Source organism: Xyrauchen texanus, chromosome 28 (assembly GCF_025860055.1).
Source record: "Xyrauchen texanus isolate HMW12.3.18 chromosome 28, RBS_HiC_50CHRs, whole genome shotgun sequence".
Lineage (NCBI taxonomy): Eukaryota > Metazoa > Chordata > Actinopteri > Cypriniformes > Catostomidae > Xyrauchen > Xyrauchen texanus.
The window spans coordinates 30,826,338-30,851,318 of NC_068303.1; positions in this window are offsets into that span (position 1 = coordinate 30,826,338).

Consider the following 24,981-nt stretch of genomic DNA (forward strand, 5'->3'; position numbering starts at 1 on the left):
ACATATAATATAATCGGACTATATTTCCAGTCATATTTTCACCAATGTCCTCATGAAATCGCTAATTTGTATGAAAATGCATCAAACAGGCGTTTTTCTTGTGGAGATGCGTAGTTTTGTTGTCATGGATTACAAGCTGAGCTGATCCTGAAGTTCACATTTTACCATCCTGCTTCACTTCTGTGAATTACTAAACATGAAATATTTGCTATCGATTATAATTTATTAAGTCAATATGGATTATGTGGCAATGAAAATGAGAATACAATTTCCTAATCTTGCTCTGAATGCAATATTTGGAACACTTGAGTGATTTATTTAAAGGTTATTGACATCTAATGTTCACCATAGGTGCAAGATAAAATTTGATGGATGATTTTCAGTGAATAAAAATACAATTTCAGTCTGTTCCTCACAATGGAAAAAACAAAAACATTTAAAAGTACATTGTCCCTAATGCATCTGTCAACATAATCTTTTTTTGTTATCACTGCTGTATCAGGCTATATTGGCCCATGACAAAATTAATCATTAAACTAATCTGTGCAGTATACTAATAATGACAACAGAGAGTGAATCTTATTCGTCTAAGTACTGCTTCAGTTCCTTTCATTCATCAAGGTAGGATGCCAGAGTTTATAGGCATAGTCAGCTGATCATGAGTAAAAATGCTGGAACCTTGTTATTATACATACTCAATCCTGATATATAATGTGAACACAATAGTGTAAGAGGGGTTCAGGGGAAAGGAGGTGTCAGGATACACACTAGGACAACAAGGTTAGAAGGATTCAGAATAACTTTTAATGAAGCTTTCGTAGGACAGTAGGGAAGTTCAGATGCATCAACGGGCGCTGTGAGTATAATACTGATGAATGACCGTCTTTTCTCTTGCAGATAACGGCAGGCTTGAGTGTGGTAAGTATCACAATCCAAAGGACGCGGAGTATGAACACCAAGGAGATGAAGGAGTCTCTGGACGAGGGAAAACAGGTAAGTAACACAAGGGTGTACTGAGGAAACAGACTGGAATAGTCTCAGGAACAATCGTCTGAAAAGCACAGAGAGCAGGTTAGTGGATATTTCCTCGTTTTGACAGAGACTGGAGGTGAGTTGTGCTCTTAAATAGTGCTGGTGATTGCTGGATTGCTGGATTGATGACAGGTGCAGGTGATTAGTATTCGGGTGAGTGTGATCTTTGTGTTGTGGATGTGAGTGAGCCTGATTGCCTCCTGACATTACCCCCCCCTCCAGGGTCCACGCCAGCGACTCGAGGACCCCGACGTCGTGGTGGTCTGCCTCGAGGTCGTGGGGCTGGTCGATGTGGATGTTGTTGGTGGAATTCAGTGAGAAGAGTCGGGTCCAGGATATCGTCTCGAGAACCCAAGATCTTTCTTCTGGCCCGTAACCTTCCCAGTCGACAAGGTATTCTATACGACCACCCCGACGTCGGGAGTCCAGGATTTCGTGGACTGAGTAGATGGGGTCCTCTTCAATGGTAGGTAAGGGAGGGGTCTGGTCAGAATCAGGCTCTGTAGTGGGAGGAAAAACAGAAGGATAATGAGGTTTCAGGAGAGATACATGGAAAACTGGGTGAATCTTGAATCGAGGAGGTAGGTGAAGCTTATATGTGACTGGATTGACTTGATGGAGAATTTTAAAAGGTCCGATATATCGTGGGCTCAATTTACAACATGTTTGGCGTAGACGGATGTCTCGAGTCGAGAGCCAGACGAGTTGACCAGGTTCAAACACAGGGGTGTCATTTCGACGTACATCTGCAAATCTTTTGTGTCTGTGTATGGCCCGTTGGAGATGATGATGGGCATCATTCCACACTCTTTCACTTTCTCGAAACCAGGCTCACCGGACCATGGAAACAGTGGTGGCTGGAAACCTAGGAAACATTGGAAAGGTGTTAGCCCTGTGGTGGTCTGATGCAAGGAGTTTTGGGCCTATTCTGCCCAGGCAAGGAATTGATTCCACGTGTCTTGATGATCTTGACAGAACGTGCGGAGGAAACGATTAATTTCTTGAACCTTCCTCTCAGTCTGCCCATTAGCCTGGGGATGATATCCCGATGTCAAGCTTATAGTCACTCCGAGAAGAGAAAAGAAAGCTTTCCAAACCCGAGAGATGAATTGAGGTCCTCGATCGGACACAATGTCCTCAGGGAGGCCAAAATGATGAAAAACCTGGTTGAAGAGGCTCTCGGCTGTCTCAAGAGCTGTAGGAAGGCCTGGTAAGGGGATCAGTTTACAGGCTTTGGAGAATCTGTCAACTATAATGAGAATGCAGGTGTTGCCTCCTGATGGAGGTAAATCAGTAATGAAATCAATACCCAGATGCGACCACGGCCGTTGAGGAATAGGTAGAGGTAATAGTTTCCCAGAAGGTAAGTGACGTGGAGTTTTAGATATAGATATATACAGGTTCATCAATGGTGTCTGGAAGGGCATGGAGTCTGGATAAAGCATCCGCACGGGTATTCTTGGATCCTGGACGATAGGTGATATAGAAGTGGAACCGAGTGAAGAATAAAGCCCAACAGGCTTGACGTGGGTTTAGTCTCTTGGCTTCTTTGAGATACTGAAGGTTCTTATGATCGGTAAGTACCGTGAAAGGATGTTGTGCCCCTTCGAGCCAATGTCTCCACTCTTCCAAAGCCAATTTGATGGCGAGGAGTTCCCGGTTACCCACATCATAATTCTGTTCAGCTGGGGATAATTTTTTTGAAAAGAAGGCACAGGGAAGAGGTATATGGGAATCCCCCTGGTGCTGAGAAAGTATGGCACCTACTCCAGTTGTGGAGGCATCGAATTCAACGATGAAGGCAAGGTCTGGGTTAGGGTGGCGTAGAAGAGGAGCAGAGATGAACTCGTTTTTCAACGTCTGGAAGGCATGGTCAGCTTCAAGGTTCCAGGACAGGGATTTTGGTTTCCCTTTCAGGAGAGAGGTAAGAGCAGAGGTTATGGTACTGTAATTGTTAATGAACCTGCGATAGAAATTTGCGAAGCCAAGGAATCGTTGGAGCTCTTTTACTGTTTATGGAGTGGGCCATGAGGTGACTGCCGCGACCTTTCCTTCATCCATCTTCACCCCTGCTTACCCACAATGTACCCAAGGAAAGTAACCGAATCTTGATGGAAGATGCATTTCTCTGCTTTTAGGAAGAGGGAGTGATCTCGTAATCGTTGGAGAACACTGGAGACATGTCGTTGATGTGAAGATTCGTCTTGGGAGAAGATAAGAATGTCATCAATATATACTATCACAAATTTGTTGAGGAAATCACAGAGTATTTCGTTCATGAAATCTTGAAACACCGAAGGGGCGTTGACCAGACCATACGGCATAACAAGATATTCGTAGTGGCCAGAGGGGGTAATGAATGCGGTCTTCCACTCATCCCCCTCTCGTATCCAGATTAGATTATAAGCACTTCTGAGGTCAAGCTTGGTGAAGATACTAGCGCCTTGTAGCTGTTCGAGTGATGTGGGTACGAGAGGGAGTGGGTACCGAAACTTGATGGTGATCTTATTCAAAGCCCGGTAATCGATGCATGGTCTTAGACCACCATCTTTCTTTGCCACGAAGAAGAAACTAGATGCTGCTGGCGAAGTTGATGGACGAATGTACCCCTGATTTAGGGCTTCTTGTATATACTCTTCCATGGCTCGTTGTTCTGGGATGGAGAGAGAATAAATGTGGCCGCGGGGCACCGATGTATCAGGTTCCAAGTCAATGGCGCAATCCCAAGGTCTGTGTGGGGAAGATGAGAGGCCTTTTCAGGACTAAATACGTCTGCAAAGGAGGCATAACAGGGTGGAATTTCCATGGTCCGTTTTGCTTGAGGGCTCTCGATAGATGTCACAGCAATGGAGATAGTTTGAGACGAAGTAGAGGCAGGTCTTGGAAGCTTAGGGAAGCAGGTAGAGAAACAAGTAGAACCCCAGCGCAGAATTTCTCCGTTGTTCCATGAGACATCAGGATTGTGCTGGATGAGCCAGGGTCTGCCAAGAATGATCGCAGAAGTGGAATTTTCTAACACCAAAGGAGTGAATGGTTCTTTGTGTAGACAACCGACTCTTAAAGTGATTGGTTTTATTCTGTGTTTTACATACCCAGGATTCAAGGTCTTTCCAGTCACTGATTTGGCTGTGAACGGGGTTGAGCAGAGGATTTTCGGAGTTGAAGTTGCCGGCAGAGGTCGCCCGAGATGAAATTACCCGCTGATCCTGAATCAATGAGGGCTGTAACTGAGATGGTAACATCAGTAGAAATCAATGAAATGGTGGTGGATAAAGGAGCAATATTGAGGGGACTGACTACCAACGAACTCACCAAGAGACGAGGTGGACGGACAGGACAACCACCGATGTAATGAGAGTTGTCCCCACAATACAGACAGAGATTATGGGTCATGCGTCTGGTTCTTTCTGATGGAGAAAGACGGGTATGGTCAATTTGCATAGGCTCAACCCCGCGGTGATCTGGGATATCAGCAGGCCTAGACGAAGAAGCATATGATGATTGGTGAAGATCTGGGTAACAATTTTGAACTCGGCAAGAGACTCGATAGATTGTTGAATAAACTTCTCAAGGCCCATGACATCATCATAAATTGCGAGTTGTAATCTGAGGGCTGGATTTAATCCTTGACGGTAGGTTGTCATAAGTGCTCTCTCATTCCATCCACTCGTGGCGGCAAGGGTTCTAAACTTTATAGCATAGTCAGTTATAGACATTTGTCCTTGTTGGAGGTGATATAACTGCTCACAGACTGATGAATCACCTACAGGACAACCAAATACTTCTTTAAAGTGTGTTATGAAGTTTTGAAGAGAGTCAGTAACCGGTCCTGTCTGATTCCACATGGATTCTGCCCATTGAAGTGCTCGACCAGATAAGAGTGAAATAATGAAGGAGATTTTTGAACGTTCAGTTGGGAAATTGTATGGTTGTACCTCTAGAGCGAGTGAGCACTGAAGGAGAAATCCGTTGCAATCCTCCTCCCGGCCAGAGAAAGGCGCTGGTTTCATCATAGGGCAGAAAGTAAACAGCGGTGGTGGAGCGTCAGATGCGGAAGTGGGAATCGCTGCAGCTCGGCTCACCGAGCTCAGGCGGGAAATTCCAGCTGGATTAATCACAGGATTAGTTTGTTCCGAATCCATAGCGGTTTTGGTCAAACCTTCTGTCAGGATACACACTAGGACAACAAGGTTAGAAGGATTCAGAATAACTTAATGAAGCTTTCGTAGGACAGTAGGGAAGTTCAGATGCATCAACGGGCGCTGTGAGTATAATACTGATGAATGACCGTCTTTTCTCTTGCAGATAACGGCAGGCTTGAGTGTGGTAAGTATCACAATCCAAAGGACGCGGAGTATGAACACCAGGGAGATGGAGGAGTCTCTGGACGAGGGAAAACAGGTAAGTAACACAAGGGTGTACTGAGGAAACAGACTGAAATAGTCTCAGGAATAATCGTCTGAAAAGCACAGAGAGCAGGTTAGTGGATATTTCCTCGTTCAAGGTTTGACAGAGACTGGAGGTGAGTTGTGCTCTTAAATAGTGCTGGTGATTGCTGGATTGCTGGATTGATGACAGGTGCAGGTGATTAGTATTCGGGTGAGTGTGATCTTTGTGTTGTGGATGTGAGTGAGCCTGATTGCCTCCTGACAGGAGGAGGCGAGAACTGGCTTAACAATATAAATAATATTTAATAATATAAATATAAAGACACACACAAACACATTCAGGGCAGCTGGCCGTAATTCTCTCTCTCTCTAACTGTAGTCACTGGCTGCCTTTATCCCTTGCGCGCGCCATTATTCCAGCCTGGCCCCGCCCTCCTCTGCCCTACAAATAGGTATGTAGAAGACTGGTGCCTTATACTTCAGTTGTAAACAGATTGTGTTGCTGGCAAGGGGAGATTTAAGTTTTAATGGACATTTTACAGAATAACTTAATATGTGTTGGGTCCCTGATATTTATTTATTTTGATAGTTTTGGAATCTAGCTTGCTACAAATGAAAGAGCCCATGAAGGCTGGCTGTCTTCACCAAGAGGTCAGGATTTGTTGTAGTTAACATGGGTCAGTTAGTCTCTGCTGGAAGAAACTGTTATTTTACACTTCTGGGGTCAAAAAGTATTTTCTCCATTGACAGCCATTCAAAAGTAACTGTGTATTCTGACAATATATTGCATGCAACTTCTACATCACAAATATTTAATTATATTAGATTACTGTGGCAGCGGGGGTGTGGTCAAGCGCCCGTCCGAGAGAGAAGAGCGGTAAGGGCACTCACACCTGGGCTAAATTATGTCTAACACCTGTCTCTAATTGCAGTAGAGTGAGGAGAGCGGTCAAAAAGCCAGCAGCCACAGAGGAGAGGGAGAGAGAGATCGACAACAAACCCCACGTTTGAAGTCCCTATTGTGCTATGTGTATTCGATTGCTGTTGCTAAAAGAGAATTAAAGAAAGCTTACTGTATGCTGAAGACCTGTTTCCTGTCCTCCATCTCATAAACTGCTTCAGACTGGTGCCGAAACCCGGGACATTATTAGGAACACCTGTCTTCAAAGGATGGAACAGCATCGCCCCATAGAGTCCTCCCAGCTGGCGGAAGTCCTCCAGTCCCTCGCTACACTCCATCAGAGCCACCAACAATCCCTGCTTGAGCTCCGGGCAGGACCAGGATCGTCGCTTCTTTCGAGATCATGCGGGCTCAAGCAGAGGACCGGCACGCCATCCGGAGCCTCCTCAGCCAGGAGGCCGCTCCAGCCGCAGCCGCGACCCCGGACACCCGCGCCACATTGCCCCCACCCGCGTTGCAGAAGCTGGGGCCGGCAGATGACCCAGAGGCGTTCATCGACCTGTTCGAACGAACAGCGGAAATTTGGGGGTGGCCCCAAGACCAGTGGGCGGCCCGTTTAGTACCTCTCCTGTCCGGGGAAGCACAACTCGCGGCACAACAACTGCCGGCAACAAGCCTCCTGGCTTACCACGATCTGAGGAAAGCCATCTTGCAACGGGTTGGTCGGAGCCCGGAAGAAAGTCGCCAGCTCTTCCGGGCCTTGAAGCTCGAAAAAGCCGACCGCTCGTTTGCGTTCGCTCAGCGGCTCCGTGATGCCTGTCGGAGGTGGCTGCTCGCGCTGGACCGCGACGTCGAGGAACTAGTCGACCAGGTGGTACTGGAGCAGTTTGTCCAGCGTTTGCCCCGGAAGACGGCCGAGTGGGTCCAGTGCCACCGCCCGGCGTCGCTGGAGGAAGCCGTCCGACTCGCTGGAGGACCACATGGCGGCGATTCCCAGGGCGGATGAGCCCTCTCTCTGTCTCCCCTTCCCCTGTGTCTTCCCCTGTTTTTTTTCCCTCCCCTCTTCCCTCTCGCTCTGCTCTCTCCCCAGGGTCCGTTCCTGCCCCGCAGGCGCTGAGCGTTTGTAAGACCAGCTTCCGGCCTTGGGAACATCCGCCTAGCCCTTCCCCGTCCTTCAGCCGCTCTCCTCCTCAGGTGGGGGCACCCGCCAGCACGGGTGTGGCGCAGCGCCTGGGCCGGTCTGCTGGAGGTGCGGAGACCCGGACCACTTCCGGGATCAGTGTCCGCTGATGGAAATAGGGGCAGTGGTGCGGGTCTCCGATGTTCCACAGGCTGCCCCGATCGGGCTGGAGCGTACCGGATTCGGTAAGAATCCAGGGGTACATACCAAGCTTTGTTGGATACCGGCTGTAACCAGACCACCATCCACCAACGCTTGGTTCAACCCGGGCTTTGGGCACAGCTAAACTGGTGAGGGTAAGGTGTGTGCATGGGGATATTCACAAGTATCCCGTGGTGACTCTGGCGATCAAATTCAGGGAGAAAAACATAGTGTGGAGGCAGCGGTTAGTTCCGCCTCACCCATCCGCTAATTTTGGGTACGGATTGGCCGAATTTTAGAAAGTTATTGGAGGGAGTTTGTGCGGATGGGTCCTGCGTGAAAGTGAAGGGGTGTGTGATGTGCGATGCTTTGGCGGGAGGCGGAGCCAGGGCCGTCCTCTGCTGCTCCGAGTGACGTGGGAAGGGGCGAGGTGGACGCTCCTCCTCTCCGGGATTCTCGGAGGGGACTTCCCTTGGAGCAGTCGCGGGATGAAACCCTTAAGCACGCCTTTGACCAAGTGAGAGTAATCGATGGTCAACATCTCCGGCCGGTGTCGCCGTTTCATACCCGTATTTTTCACTTATTAAAGATCGGTTATACAGGGTGACGCAGGACGCCCAAACAAAGGAGGAAGTAACCCAATTATTGATTCCACGGAGCCGCCGGAAATGGTATTCCAGGCGGCTCACTATAATCCCATGGCCGGTCACCTAGGGGAACGGAAAACACTTCTCCGTCTAATAGCCCGTTTCTATTGGCCGGGCATTGGCGGTGACGTCCGCAGGTGGTGTGCAGCGTGCCGTGAATGTCAGTTGGTAAACCCACCGGCCACCCCAAAAGCGCCATTAGCGCCTCTACCGTTAATCGATGTCCCCTTCGAAAGAATTGGGATGGACCTCGTCGGGCCATTAGAACGGTCAGCACGCGGACATCGCTCGTGTTAGTCCTAGTGGATTACGCGACGGCGATATCCGGAAGCAGTGCCTCTGAGCAACATCTCCGCACGTAGTGTTGCAGGGGCACTCTTCAAGATAATCTCCGGGTGGGGATTCCGAAAGAAATCCTCACCGATCAAGGCACGACTTTTATGTCACGAACACTTCGCGAACTTTACGAGCTCTTGGGCATCAAATCGATTCAGCACTAGCGTTTACCATCCTCAGACAGATGGCCTAGTGGAACGATTTAATAAAACGCTCAAGAACATGATTCAGTAAATTGCATACACGATGACGCTAGGAATTGGGATAAGTGGCTAGACCCCTGTTGTTTGCAGTACGAGAGGTCCCGCAAGCCTCCACCGGGTTCTCCCCGTTTGAGCTGCTGTACGGGCGACGCCCCGCGGTGTCCTTGACGTCATCCGCTGGCGTGGGAGGAGGGACCTTCTAACAGTAAAAATGAAATTCAGTTCGTTCTCGATCTTAGAGCAAAACTCCACACACTGGGGCAACTAACACAGGAGAATTTGCTCCAAGCTCAAGAACGCCAACGCCGGCTGTATGACAGGGGTGCTCGGCTACGGAATTTGCACCGGAGACAAGGTACTCGTATTACTCCCAACATCGAAGCTCTAAATTACTCGCCAAGTGGCAAGGACCCTTTGAGGTCACACGACGAGTGGGGGATCTCGATTATGAGGTTAGACGTACCGATAGAGGGGCGCGCCAAATTTATCACCTCAACCTCCTGAAATTATGGAGGGAGGAGGCGGCCTCTGTGACGCTGGCCACGGTAGTTCCGAGAGGGCGGAGCTCGGACCGGAGATAAACAAAAACTACAATCTCAACACTCCGGTTCCTTGTGGAGACCAACTCTCACCGCGGCAGCTCACAGAGGTTTCTGAATTACAAAAAGAATTTGCGGACGTGTTTTCCCTCTACCGGGCCGCACAAACATCATACAGCACCACATCGAGACCGAGCCGGGCGCGGTGGTGCGTTGCCGCTCTATCGCTACCCGAACATAAAAAGAAAATAGTACGGGAGGAATTAGATGCGATGCTTGATATGGGCATAATAGAGGAATCCCACAGTGATTGGTCCAGCCCGGTTGTTCTTGTTCCCAAGAGTGATGGGTCTGTTCGATTCTGTGTGGATTACAGAAAAGTCAACGCGGTGTCTAAATTTGATGCGTACCCAATGCCCCGTGTTGATGAACTGCTCGATCGGTTAGGTACTGCTCGATTTTATTCGACCTTGGATTTAACGAAGGGTTATTGGCAGATCCCCTTGACACCAATGTCCCGTGAGAAAACAGCCTTCACCACGCCGTTTGGATTACACCAATTTGTGACGCTTCCTTTCGGTTTGTTTGGGGCACCAGCCACGTTTCAGCGACTCATGGATTGGATCCTCAGACCGCACACCGCATACGCCGCTGCCTATTTAGATGACATTATCATTTATAGCAATGATTGGCAGCGGCACATGCAACATCTGAGGGCCGTCCTGAGATCGCTGCGGCGGGCGGGGCTCACAGCAAACCCCAAGAAGTGCGCGGTTGGGCGTGTGGAGGTACGGTATCTGGGGTTCCACTTGGGTCATGGCCAGGTGCGTCCCCAAATTGATAAGACCGCTGGCGATTGCGACTTGCCCTAGACCTAAGACCAAAAAGGGGGTGAGGCAGTTCCTGGGGCTGGCTGGCTATTACAGAAGATTTGTGCCTAATTATTCGGACGCCACCAGCCCGCTGACTGACCTCACTAAAAGGGGGCTCCAGATCCGGTCCAATGGTCGGAGCAGTGCCAACAGGCGTTCACGCAGATTAAAGCTGCACTTTGTGGGGGCCGCTTTTGCATGCACCTGACTTCTCTCTCCTTTTCTATTACAGACGGACGCTTCAGACAGAGGGCTGGGGGCCGTACTCTGCAGCTGGTGGAGGGAGAGGAGCCCGGTGCTGTACATTAGTCGGAAGCTCTCCTTAAGGGAGACTAAGTACAGCACCGTGGAGAAGGAGTGTCTGGCCATCAAGTGGGCGGTCCTCACCCTCGGTACTACCTGCTGGGGCGGGCCTTCACCCTCTGCTCGGATCATGCCCCACTGCAGTGGCTCCACCGCATGAAAGATACTAACGCCCGGATCACCCGTTGGTATCTGGCCCTCCAGCCTTTTAAGTTCAAGGTGGTCCACAGACCGGGGGTGCAAATGGCTGCCGCCGACTTCCTCTCCAGAAATGGGGGGGGGAGTGGTAGGCAGGCCGGATGACGCCCCGGCCTGAGTCGGGCGGTGGGGGTATGTGGCAGCGGGGGCGTGGTCAAGCGCCCGTCCGAGAGAGAAGAGCGGTAAGGGCACTCACACCTGGGCTAAATTATGTCTAACACCTGTCTCTAATTGCAGTAGAGTGAGGAGAGCGGTCAAAAAGCCAGCAGCCACAGAGGAGAGGGAGAGAGAGATCGACAACAAACCCCACGTTTGAAGTCCCTATTGTGCTATGCGTATTCGATTGCTGTTGCTAAAAGAGAATTAAAGAAAGCTTACTGTATGCTGAAGACCTGTTTCCTGTCCTCCATCTCATAAACTGCTTCACAATTACATTTTTGGAAGGCTCTTAAAAGCCCATTACAGCCTGTGAGCAATTCTGGGAGATTTTAAATAACATGCTTTCGGGGGTCATGTGCTATCCTTGAAACTGCCATTGAGATGAATGGGAATGCTACTGGATAGCTATCTCAAAGTATTGTAGTCTACACAGGGAAGACCATGGTTTGAGCTTGTGCCATGCTTAAATACATTTGTGTCCTATGCATCGGGTACATATACCCCTTCTACCCTCTCTTCTATGCTTCACTTAGCAAACATTTTGTTAGGGAATCTGGTAGGTTTGGTGCTTTGTTTGAGTTTTTAGCCATCAGCTTTTCGTAATATTTCTATGACTGCAATAATCATGAGTATCAACTGAGCTTTAGTGTTCAGTAAACCTTGGCTGAAGTGTCAGATGAGACTGTTCACACCTCTGATTCAGCAGCAGTATGTCACAACATGTCACCCAGAGATCCAGTTTATACGTTTTCACTGGACTGTGACTCAGGTCACTCTATTGCTCTATACTTTGTCTGTCTGTCTTCCCTCCCTTTTTTGAAACCTATTTAGTTTTGTAAAGCCAGATGACACTATACTGTAGAGTTAGACCTCTGTCTATGGTGGCAGAAAGCACTGAGCTTAATCATATACTCATTAAAAAGGCTCTTCATTTGGATCTACATAACACAAGTGTATCTCTCTAATTCCTGCACAGCTCTTTACACATGTAAATAGGAGATGGCTAATATGCTAATTGGATACATTTGGGGTCAAGTGTCTGAAATTTAATTTCACGGATCAGCTTAGTGAGGCGTGTTAAAATATGCAGGTCCTATTTTAAGGTGCAGTTAAAAATTTATACCAAATAACTACACGATCAAGAGAAAAAAAAAATCAGACAGTATGATTTCCTTCATATCAGCTCAGCCATTAACAGGCAATTTAATAAATTAACTGGCTTGTTTCAAGAATTTGGGCAATTCCTATTGTTTAATCAAACGTTAGATTTATTCTGTATTTCTGTATATGTTAAAAAGTCTCACATATATAAATCATTTTGAACACTGGCATTTCTGTCACATTTAGCAGTGTGAATATGATCCAGCAAATATACTTACATTTAAATTAATCAAAACAAATTTCAGCCCCAATTTTTAATATTGAAGCATTTCGTACACTCTCATTGTCATGCATGGGAATTCCCCATATAGTCCAGTATAGGTCACTAGGTGATTGAACTTTTATTTTGAAATTGTTTCTTGATTCTTGTCTTGATTCATGGTTCCCTTTCTGATTGTTCCCCAGCTGTGTCTTGTTTATCTTTTTGTTCTACTGTATACTTCATATTGCCCTCATGCTCTCTGTCTTTGTCGGTTATTGTGCTATGTTAGAATGTAATGTTGTTATGCTCTTGTGTTTACGCATGTTATTCTATAGTGTCTGGTGGTTTCATTAATGCTGCATTTAGATCATACCCTCTTCAGGCTCCAATCATTACAAAAGAGCCAACCAAGACATGAATCCAGCAGCTGTGGAACTTCTGTTTCTTCATCAGGGAACCATCTCAATTGATTTCAAATTTGATTAAAGTTGTATTTTTCCCTTGTTTGATTTTCTTTTGTTGCTGATTATTGAATTTATATATATCTATATATATATATTTCCTTTTTTATACTTCCTCTTTAAAACCATTGCTGGTTCTGGCAGTTTATATTGTGTTTATCTCGTGATAAGTTTGTTAGTTCTTTTCATTTAAAGATTATATATTGATTTCCCTTATTCCTTTTTTTTGTGAATCTTTGTTAATTGAGTGTGTGTTTTCGTTACAGTGGCTGAGAGCCGATGGTGGTGCTAGTGTCTGGGTGGTAGCGTCCCCTTCTGGTGTGCTGTGTCGCCTTTCTTGTTTTCCTTTGTGTTCACTGTGGTGTGGTTGTGTGTTACTAGGGGAACTTTCCTTGGGATTTTTCTACTGCCTTTGACTCCTTTCTCCTCCATCGGTAAGCCTCAGCAATTATAAATTATATATATATATATTTTTCTTTTTTTTGTTTATTTCCTTTTTGTGCTCTCTTCCCCGAGAGATGATTGTGTTTTAAATGGTTTTAAATGATTTAAATAAAAGGTGTTTCTTGCTATAAATATTCCTCAGTTTTGAGCAGCCTGACACAACAACATTGGCTAGACCAATGGCATGAGTTGGAGCCGGGACTATCTGTTTGTTCGATCAACAGCAGACACGGAACGTATCTTTAACTTCTCTGACAAACATCAACACCCCAAGCTCTACTATGATTTAAATTAAATACACTGTCTTTCACACACTTGCTGTGTAAATTGTTGTTAACACATGGAAGTGTTTAAACAGCACACCCTTGAAAGGGCACTGGACTTGTTGGATTCACTAAAAGAATAAATGGCTCAAAGATGGATTTTGAAGCCTGTAGATTGTGTTCAAGGATGAGCCAGGCTGTAAATCACAACTCTGCCCCTCTTTTGTGCTCTAGTATCTAATGACTCTGCCAGTCACAAAGACAGAGAGAGAAAATCATAGGAGTAGGACAGCAAAAGAGAGAAACCTCAATTTAGTCAGATTAGATTTCATGATAAACCACTGGATGGATTTGCATAGCCCTGGGTTAGCTGTGGCCCACTTTCCCTGCTCTCCTGAAAGACAGCAAATGCATTCCATTGTCTGTGCTGAGGTTCCACTGCTCAAAGCAAAAAGCAGGAATGAGTGTCCCAAATTTGTGTGTGGTGTGTGGTATGTATTAGGGGATGCTCTGGACATCTGCAAGAAGGACATGTCAAAGTAAAGGCATCTCTTTTACACAGGGATTTGTTAGCCACGACTAGAAAATATTTCACTTGGATATACAGTAGAAAAAGCATTATGATTTTCTTTGTACCTTAAAATGTTATTAGGATGGAAACTTTTACTGTTTAAATTACTAAGGAACATCATAAATTAAAGCATCATAAATGAATGCCTCTCTCCCGGATGAGCTTAATACATTTTATGCTCGTTTCGAGGACAACAGCGCCCTCGTGGAGAGAGCGCTCGCGGCTGATGCTACAGAGGTTGGTTCACTCTCCGTCTCTGTTGCGGATGTAACCCAATCCTTCCGATGGGTGAACATCAGAAAAACCATGGGTCCAGACGGGCCGCGTCATCAGAGCGTGCGCAAACCAACTGGCTGTTGATTTTACGGACATTTTCAACCTGTCCCTCTCCCTGTCTGTAATCCCCACATGCTTCAAAACGTCAACCATTGTGCCTGTACCGAAGCAAGCCAAAATCACTTGCCTAAATGACTGGCTTCCTGTTGCTCTGACCCCCATCATCAGCAAATGCTTTGAGAGGTTAATCAGAGATTACATCTGCTCTGTGCTGTCCACCTCTCTGGACCCATTGCAGTTTGCCTACTGCAACAACCGCTCCACTGATGATGCCATTGCATCTACAATACACACTGCTCTCTCCCACCTGGAAAAAGGAACACATATGTGAGAATGCTGTTTGTAGACTACAGCTCAGCATTCAACACCATAGTGCCATCCATGCTTGATGAGAAACTCCGGGCTTAAAAAGCTCGCTGTGCAACTGGATCCTGGACTTCCTGTCAGGCAGACGTCAGGTGGTTAGAATGAGTAGCAACTTCTCCTCATCACTGACCATCAACACTGGAGCCCCGCAGGGCTGGGTTCTCAGCCCACTCCTGTATTCCCTATACACACATGACTGTGTGGCAACACATAGCTCCAATGCCATCATTAAGTTTGCTGACGATACCGACGGTGGTAGGTCTGATCACTGACAATGATGAAACAGCCTACAGAGAGGAGGTGCACACTCTGCCACGCTGGTGTCAGGAGCACAACCTCTCCCTCAATGTCAGTAAGACCAAGGAGCTTGTAGTGGACTTCAGGAAGAAAGATAGCCCCATCACCATTAATGGAGCACCGGTGGAGAGAGTCAGCAGTTTCAAGTTCCTCGCTGTCCACATTACTGAGGCTGTGGTGAAGAAGGCTCACCAGCGCCTCTTCTTCCTGAGACGAATGAGGAAGTTTGGAATGAACCACCACATCCTCACACTGTTCTGTGTGACTGGCTGCATCAGCACCTGGTACGGCAATAGCACCGGCCAAAACCGCAAAGACCTGCAAAGGGTGGTGCGAACTGCCTGACACATCATCGGAGGAGAGCTTCCCTCACTCCAGGACATATATAACAGGCGGTGTGTGAAAAAAGCTCGGAGGATCATCAGACACTCCAGCCACCCGAGTCATGGGCTGCTCTCACTGCTACCATCAGACAGGCGGTATTGCACTGCACTTTATTAATCTTATATCTCACACTGGACTGTCAAATATATTCTCCACAATACAACTACAGTATATATATTTTTTATATACTCTTTATGTTTTATTTGTATTGTATGTGTATTCTATATTGTGTGTATTGTTTACTGTACATTGTATATAATTATTGTGTTGTGTATGTATATGTACATTTGATATGTAAATTGTTTTGTGTAAATATGTTGTTTATTGAAATTGATATATGTCTCATCACTGTCATGACTGCTATGTTGCTCGGAACTGCACACAAGACTTTCACCTACTGTTGCACTTGTAGTGTGACAATAAAGTGATTTGATCATCTGGAAATATGATTTTAAAATCCTCTAGATATGTCACTGCACAAGACAAAAAATATGTTTTTTCCCAGGTTCTTTGCTATTCATGAATGTCTGTTTATGCAGTGCTGCTCTCAGGACAACTCTGCTGGAGTAAATCAAATCTAGAGGTGTTTCTGCTTGCAAGCAGTTTAATAGATCTTGCAGTATACAATAATAATAAAAAAAATGCTCCTGCTCTGTGTATAGTTCTTTCACAGTACATTTTTTATTTTTTGTATATTGACAGTGGAGAGCCCTAGTGCAACTAATAATTAATTATTATTTTTTTATATCAATTTTCCTTTTTAATGCAAGTGACCTATTAAATTCACACCAACTAATGTGTTTATTGTAAGACTCAGGGGTGTGCAGTATTTACATTATGCAGAAATTACACAGGATGCCTTACTCCTGCAATTAAATTGGACGTTGTGATGATGTAGGTTAAATAATAACATCAAAATAGGGTTGTCAATTTAATGTGTTATTTCAGTGCGATTATTTATAGAAAAAATAACAAGGTAAAAAAAACGAACACAATCATTAGTAGAAGTTTTTTGATGCAGCAGAACAATTACCCTAAAAATCAAAGTAAATCCACTACAGAATGGCTTATAAAAAATGCAATCTACCTTTTGGTGTGATCAGCAAAGAGCCCAGACCTTAACCCAATAGAGATGCTGTGGAATGACCTCAAGAGAGCCATTCACATCAGACATCTGAAGAATATGGCTGAGCTGAAGCAGTTCTTTAAGGAAGAATGGTCCAAAATTCCTTCTGAACAATGTGCAGATCTAATACGCAGCTAACAGAAACACTTGGTTGAGGTTATTGCTGCCAAAGGAGGATTGACCATTTATTAATTCCAAGGATTCACTTACCTTTCCACAGCACTGTGAATGTTTAATTGGATGTGCTCTGTAAAGACATAAAATATTATAATTGTTTGGTTTTTGTTAGCTTTAGCACATTTTGTTTGACTATACTTGTGTCTTGATGAAAATTAGATCACATTTTATGACCAAATAATGCAGAAAACTAATTCCAAGGGGTTCACATACTTTTTATTGCCACTATATTTATTATACATATTATAATATATATTTGTTTTATATTTAAAATAATACGCCTTTAAGTTCTTGTTGTGTACGTACATTATATGAATTCACTTACACAATATCTATTTTAACATCTTTATCACATTCAGACTTTTCTCTTGTGACAGCAGTGCTGCCCTACAAAGACAAAAGACCTTAACTCGCTAGATTGTGGAACTGAGAAAAATGACTTGAAAGTTTTTTAGTTGTCCAGCCAAATGTATTATAGGTAGGACACTGGAAATCTGGAAATTAGATTTTGAGAATCTTGAGCTAAAACTGACTTTTGACCCCTATTTTGAAGTTACTGTACTCTGCCTTTGTATTGTTTGCAAAAAGTGACAAGTCACACCAAGGCAAAAGGCAGTAACTTCCGTATTATCAATATTTGGTTGCTGATCACCATTTACAAAATCATTATAATAACACCTGTATAAAATCTAGTGATCATTGCATTTATTTTGGATGACTTACAATTACTTATAGCAATGTACTTATAGCTATCCTGTGCTATGGTTGTATTCTGATGGCATTTTTAATACATTAGATATGACACATTCCTCCATAGTGGTAAAGAATATCTTTAATTTCTGTGCAGCAAAACTAACAGGTTGACTGCAGATAGGTGACACTGAATTATATGAATAAATACAAGATAAGCATATTTCTAATAAGTAAAAATAATAATTTAATTAATAATGGAATTCAAAGATATAACAAATCATGTACAAATTTAAAATGCATGGGATTGGAATAAGAGATAATAAATCATGTACAAGTAAGTGAACTTGGAATCCTGTTAATTTCTTGTTGTTTCATGGAGCAACAAAGGTGGTGTGAGGTGTGCTGCAGAACAGCCCATCAGAATCAAAAGCCGGGAAACTAACATCCAAACAACTATCAAGAACTGTCCATGTTTTTCATTTGGGTGCTGGATCACAATCAATATTTTTAACTGAAATAGAAAGCTTTTGTAACATTATAAATGTATTTACTGTTACTTTTGATCAATATAATGCATTCTTGCTGAATAAAATTATTAATTTCTTTCAAAAAAAAATAAATAAATAAAAATTACTGACCCCAAACTTTTGAATGGCAGTGTATAATGTTACAAAAGCTTTCTTTTTCAGATAAATTTGGTTATTTTGAACTTGTCTCGGGGGCGTTCGCAATTTGCATTGATCTTCTCGGCACATATGAATAGCGCCCTCTGCTCAAAAGCACAAGGTCTTGTTGTTATTGTGAATTTACACAAATAAAATTAGCCCCTTTATAGTTTCTAATGATGTCTTACACTTATCTGTATGCCCAAAAATGACAGAGAATTTTGTTTCCGCTGTTATGAGGAAAAAAATCTTGCAGGATGCACCGGCCCATCCATCGACCCCAGAGGGTTAAACGCGATAGTAAAAACAATATTTGTTTACTACACTTTTATTCAGGTGTCGTGTGTGTCAGATTGCTTCAATGATAGATGTATGACAGTACACACTGTAATTTTAACGTGGCAAACTTTAATGTAAAAACAAAGGCAGAGTACCATAACTCCATGCCGGCACAGTAACTTCATTATGACTAATGGCTAAACAAAGGCAGATTACCCTAACTCAATTTGAGCGTTCCAAAACAAAGTCAAAGAGTGGTAATTGGAGTTACGGAGTTCTGCCTTGGTTTCTCCTGGGCTTTTGGAAGTTACTGTTAAGACAACCCATTAATTTCTTGAAAAAACAATGACATTGACTCAAGATACTTATCCACATGATAAAGGAGGTCTTGAAAGTCTCAAGAATATAAATAACTAATTTTCGACCAAAAAATAAGTTACAGCCTTTTGCCTTTGCTCGGCAGAGTGGTATTTGTTCTTGCTGTGTAAATGTGTTTCAATTCCTCATCCTTTTATAATGATCTTCAAATGTTGTGGAGGAGTGAATCACGCTGTCTCCATGTTGCTCATGACTGGCTGTTTGGTGCAAACGTCACAGTAATCATAAACTCAGGATTAACCTGTTGATATGCAATCGCTCGCACTCGGGAGTGACGTCACTCTGTTTATATTTAATATATAATTTACTGTGTATATATGTAATTAATTTTAACAAATTATACATCTTTTCAATGATCTAAGGGTTCAACATTGATATCCGATCTCTGTTTCACGAGAGCAATGCTCCAGAAACAGCAATTTAGTTATTTGTGCCAGGAGTACAAATGAAAACATGCAAAATCAAAACGGGACTTCATACCTTTGTTATGAAAACGCGATCGCCAGATGAATCCAGTTCACCACACTTGGGTCAATTGTCCATGACAAGCTTTCATTGAAAAACATCCAATAGCACTTTTTGTCCATAAAAGTGATACATTGATATATTCTCCATTGTTTACATGAGATCTCGCCTGAAAGAATTACTCTTCCTCATCGTTCTTCAACAACCTATGCAATCTGAGCAGTGTTCATGTTGTAAAACTATATATTATCATATATTAGAGCCTCATAAACAAAATGAGCATGTCTCCAAAGTCTATTTTAAAAAATGTGGCATAGTTTTATTCAGAATAGCCGAGCAGTGTTGTCAAATTTTGTGTCGTCTTGAAAGGTGGAGCCTTAACTTTACTCTGTATACCGGCAGCAATTTTCAGAGAAAAAAGCTTGCAGGAACCACATTTTTTGTTAGATCATCTTCAAATTTGAAACGTAACTTCTTTAGACTTGTGGCTTTGAGAACATTGTATTTCTGAACAATTAATTCCAATACTATAAACTTCAGCTTCTCTAACTTTAAAAGATAACAACATATATTAATTCTGAAACTTGGGAAATAAAATGTCTTCTTTCAAAAGATACTACAACTGTGTCCATACTCCAAAGGGTCCAGTAAATACAACCATTTAAGCTTAGGTATGTCATTTTCATGGTTTGTGCTCAAAAAGGGGGTGCGTATCAACAGGTTAAACTCTGAGTTGATAAAGAAAGCTCATAATCAGCGTCTTGATTCCACTTAACCATAATGAAGCCTGACTGGATTTGGAGGGCTTTGTCAAACTAAAACCAATCTTGAAATCCTGAGTTTTGTCAGCTTTTGTAACGCACACAAGTTGAGACAGTCACAATGTCGGGGTAAAAACTGCTTTATTAAACAAAAGCAGGCAACAGTACAAAAGGGCAAATCCAGTGAAGAGTAGTCAAGGGGAGCGTTAGGTCGAAGCCGGGAAATCAGTACACAACGAGACGAGACAAGCGAGAGGAAAAGACAGGGGAAGCTAGGGGAACACTAGAGCTGGCAAAGCGAAGGGGTAAACTAAACAATAACCAACAAGAGTGAAGCAGAAGGGCAGCGTATATATAGGGGAAAACGAACAGTGCAGGTGAGACTAATAATCTAGTGATTAGAACGAGTGCGGGTGAAACTAATACTCCGATGATTGTGAGCGAGCGCGAGAGCCAGAGGGGGCGGGTGCAGGTGAAACTAATAACAGAGAACATGAACGCTAACAAGGGGACTGTGGAGTTAAATAAGGGATGAAAGTAAAACTACGGAAGACCAAAAGGGGCAAAATGGGAAAAGAAGAGGTAAGGGCAAAACGAGACAAGGTAAATGTTACATAGCCCCCCTCAAGGGATCGGATACCAGACGATCCCAACGAACAAAACCCCAGAACAGAAAACCCACAAAAACCCAAAAACAAAATGAGGGCAGTCCAAGGGGCACAGAGGGTAGGCAGGAAGTCCAAGAGGGCAACGAGGGGCAGACAGGCAGTCCAAGGGGGCAAAGAGGGGCAATAAGAAGGTCCACGAGGGCACAAAGGGAAATGAAGGCAAGGTCTGGGGGAACATAGCGGAAAGGCGGGTGGCCGGGAGATCTGGGGGGCAGCCATAGGGCAGAGACTGGTTCAGGGGGCCTGGAAGGCGACTGTAGGACAGGGACTGGGTCCGGGGGCCTGGAAGGTGACCACAGGACAGGGACTAGACTAGGAGACCTGGGAGGTGGCCACAGGACAGGAATAGGGTCAGGAGGCCAGGGATGAGGCAACAGGGCCGGGACAGGGTCAGAAGGCCAGGGAAAAGGCCACAGGACAGGAAGAGGGTCAGGAAGTCCCGGAAGAGGAACGGTTACTGGGGGAGCTGGCAGAACCAAGTGAGGAAGGGTTTCCGGGGGCGGAGCCGTGAAAGGCGGGGCCGTGGAGGACTTGGGAGACGGAGTCCTGGAAGGCAGAGCCGTGGGAGACTCGGCAGGCATGGCACAGAGAGACTGAGGAGGCGGCGCCAAGGAAGGCTCGGGGGGCTCAGGAAGCGGTGCCATAGGGGGCCCAAGAGACAGGGCAGAGGGAGGTGGTGCCGCAGGAGGCTCTAGAGGCAGGGGCCTGGAAGGCTCAGGAGGTGGAGCCAATGACGGTGGCGCCGTGGGAGGCTCTGGAGGTGGAGCTGAAGGAGGCTTTATGGGCGAAGACCAGGCAGGCTCTGTAGTCTCTGGGGGTAGAGCCGTAGGAGGCTCGGGAGCTGGAGCTCTAGAAGGCTTTGGAGTCACTGGGAGCAGAGCCGTAGGAGGCTCTGGAGGCGGAGCCATAGGAGGCTCTAGAGGCGGAGCCCTAGAAAGCTCTTGAGTCTCTGGGAGCAGAGCCGTAGGAGGTTCGGGAGGCGGAGCCGTAGGAGGCTCGAGAGGTGGAGCCGTAGGAGGCTCGAGAGGCGGAGCCCTAGAAAGCTCTGGAGTCTCTGGGAGCAGAGCCGTGGGAGGCTCGGGAGGTGGAGCCGTAGGAGGCTCTGGAGGGGGAGCCGTAGGAGGCTCGGGAGGCGGAGCCATAGGAGGCTCGGGGAAAAAGGCAGTGGAAGACTCGAGAGGCTCTAGAGGCGGAGCCCTCGAAGGCTCGAGAGGCTTGAGGGGGGGAGCCATGAGAGACTCGAGAGACGGAGCCCTGAGAGGCTCGGGAGGAGGAGGAGCCCTGGAAGACTCGAGAGACGGAGCCCTGAGAGGCTCGAGAGGAGGAGGAGCCCTGGAAGACTCGAGAGATGGAGCCCTGAGAGGCTCGAGAGGAGGAGGAGCCCTGGAAGACTCGAGACACGAAGCCCTGAGAGGCTCGAGAGGAGGAGCCCTGAAAGACTCGAGAGACGAAGCCCTGAGAGGCTTGAGAGGGGGAGGAGTCCTGAAAGACTCGAGAGACGGAGCCCTGAGAGGCTCGAGAGGCTTGAGAGGTGGAGCCCTGAGAGGCTCGAGAGGAGGAGGAGCCCTAGGAGGCTCGAGAGACGGAGCCCTGAGAGGCTCGAGAGGAGGAGGAGCCCTGGGAGGCTCGAGAGGAGGAGCCCTGGGAGGCTCGAGAGGCGGGGCCCTGGGAGGCTCGAGGGGTAGAGCCCTGGGAGGCTCGAGAGACTTGAGAGGCAGAGCCCTGGGAGGCTCGAGAGGCGGAGCCCTGGGAGGCTCGAGAGGCGGGGCCCTGGAGGACTCTGAGGGGCGAGCGGAGGCTGGCAAAGCCATGGAAGACTCTGAGGGCCGAGCAGAGCCCAACAGAGCCGTGGAAGACTCTGAGGGCGAAACAGGGGCCGGCAGCCCTAAGAGAGACGGAGCCCTGAGAGGCTCGAGAGGAGGAGGAGCCCTGGAAGACTCAAGAGACAGAGCCCTGAGAGGCTCGAGAGGAGGAGGAGCCCTGGGAGGCTTGAGAGGCGGGGCCCTGGGAGGCTCGAGGGGTAGAGCCCTGGGAGGCTCGAGAGACTTGAGAGGCAGAGCCCTGGGAGGCTCGAGAGGCGGAGCCCTGGGAGGCTCGAGAGGCGGGGCCCTGGAGGACTCTGAGGGGCGAGCAGAGGCTGGCAAAGCCATGGAAGACTCTGAGGGCTGAGCAGAGGCTGGCAGAGCCATGGAAGACTCTGAGGGTGGAGCAGAGCCCAACAGAGCCGTGGAAGACTCTGAGGGCGAAACAGGGGCCGGCAGAGCTGTGGAAGACTCTGAGGGCGGAGCAGAGGCCGGCAGAGTCGTGGAAGACTCTGAGGGCGAAGCAGAGGCCGGCAGAGTCGTGGAAGACTCTGAGGGTGGAAGACTCAGAGGGAACCTCTGTGGTCTTGAGCACAAGACGAGACTGGGGAGAAGGTGCCTACTTCCTTCTCTGTCTCCTTCGGCCAACAGGGAGCGTGGCCATGGGGACGGTCGAGGTTACAGGCGCTGGCTCGCTGACCGTGGCAGGCGTGGGCGCTGGCTCGCTGGCATTGGTAGGCATGGGTGCCGGCTCGCTGGCCGTGGCCTGCTTCGAGACTGCGGCCGTGCCAGGCTTCGAGACTGCGGCCGTGCCAGGCTTCGAGACTGGGGCCGTGGCAGGCTTCGAGACTGGGGCCGTGGCATGGAACTCTGGTTCAGTGTCTGCCTCCCCCACAGTAAATGAGGAACCAGCGAACAGTAGGGCGAGGTCAATAAATTGAGCCAGGTCGTGGGAGCAGCGACCACCAGGCATGAATGACGAGGTTGGCTCATTCAGTCCACATTGAAAAATGTCTTTCAGAGCCACCTCATCAAAGTTCACCTGGTTAGCCAGGGCACAAAAGTCTACCACATAAGCCTCCAAGGGTTGACTCCCCTGACGCAAAACCAAGAGTTGGGCCGCTGGGTCCATAATGTTACGGGCAATGTTTATAGTTCTACAACCGCTGCCCTGCATAAAAAACCCTTGGCAAGCGTCCGAAGAGCCATCAAACCTCTCCGGGGGTGGAAAGCTTACGGCGCTCGTGGATGCGTTGAGAGCATCAACGGGCTCAGGGACAGACACAGGTAGAACAGGGTGAAACGAATCGGAAATAGTACGTACCTGCTGCCCCTGGGCCGTGAGCGCTTGGTCATGTCTCCCAACCGTAGATCCTGGTGCAGAACGTGCTGTGAAAATCCGCTCTAGTGAGCTGCGACAATCCACCGGGGAATCCATTGTGACTGTTCTGTATAGGGTTGGTTATTCTGTAACGCACACAAGTTGAGACAGTCACAATGTCAGGGTAAAAACTGCTTTATTAAACAAAAGCAAGCAACAGTACAAAAGGGCAAATCCAGTGAAGAGTAGTCAAGGGGAGCGTTAGGTCGAAGCCGGGGAATCAGAGCATGTTAAAGGGGCAAATCCACAGAAGAGTAGTCAAGGGGAGCGTTAGGTCGAAGCCGGGAAATCAGTACACAACGAGACGAGACAAGCGAGAGGAAAAGACAGGGGAAGCTAGGGGAACACTAGAGCTGGCAAAGCGAAGGGGTAAACTAAACAATAACCAACAAGAGTGAAGCGAAAGGGCAGCGTATATATAGGGGAAAACGAACAGTGCAGGTGAGTCTAATAATCTAGTGATTAGAACGAGTGCGGGTGAAACTAATACTCTGATGATTGTGAGCGAGCGCGAGAGCCAGAGGGGGCGGGTGCAGGTGAAACTAATAACAGAGAACATGAACGCTAACAAGGGGACTGTGGAGTTAAATAAGGGACGAAAGTAAAACTACGGAAGACCAAAAGGGGCAAAAAGGGCAAAGAAAAGGTAAGGGCAAAACGAGACAAGGTAAATGTTACAGCTTTCTTTGTGATACATGGCACAGGAAACCTATTAACTAACAGCAAAAGGGGTCTATAAACTTTTGAAGCTTCACAACATTTTACTTTACACTGCATTGTTTACTCATTGCTCAGTGTGAAAGAAATTGTGAATAGATTTTCTTGGTGTGCAGCTAAGATGAGCTATAGATGTGTTTCAGATGGCAAAATAACTACCTGTATTCAGTATGTGCAGCAAGCCCACACAGCCAATGAAACATTTGTTAAATCCTGATAGGATGAGGGCATGAACACATATTGCTTGAGCAAATGTTATTCAGAAATTGATTTTTAATAATGGCAGGTTTAAATTCACTCTGTGGAGCTAAATGTAGGAAGCACAGAGTAGCTGAAACTTGTGATTTAGAAACCAATATAATTTATAAACAAATAAACTGATCTGCCATTTTAAACTTGAGAAGAACATCCAAATTTTCTCAAAAGTGCTAAAGACATTAAGGCCTATACAGGGTCCAAATTTTTTTCACACCTGCCAATGCCAG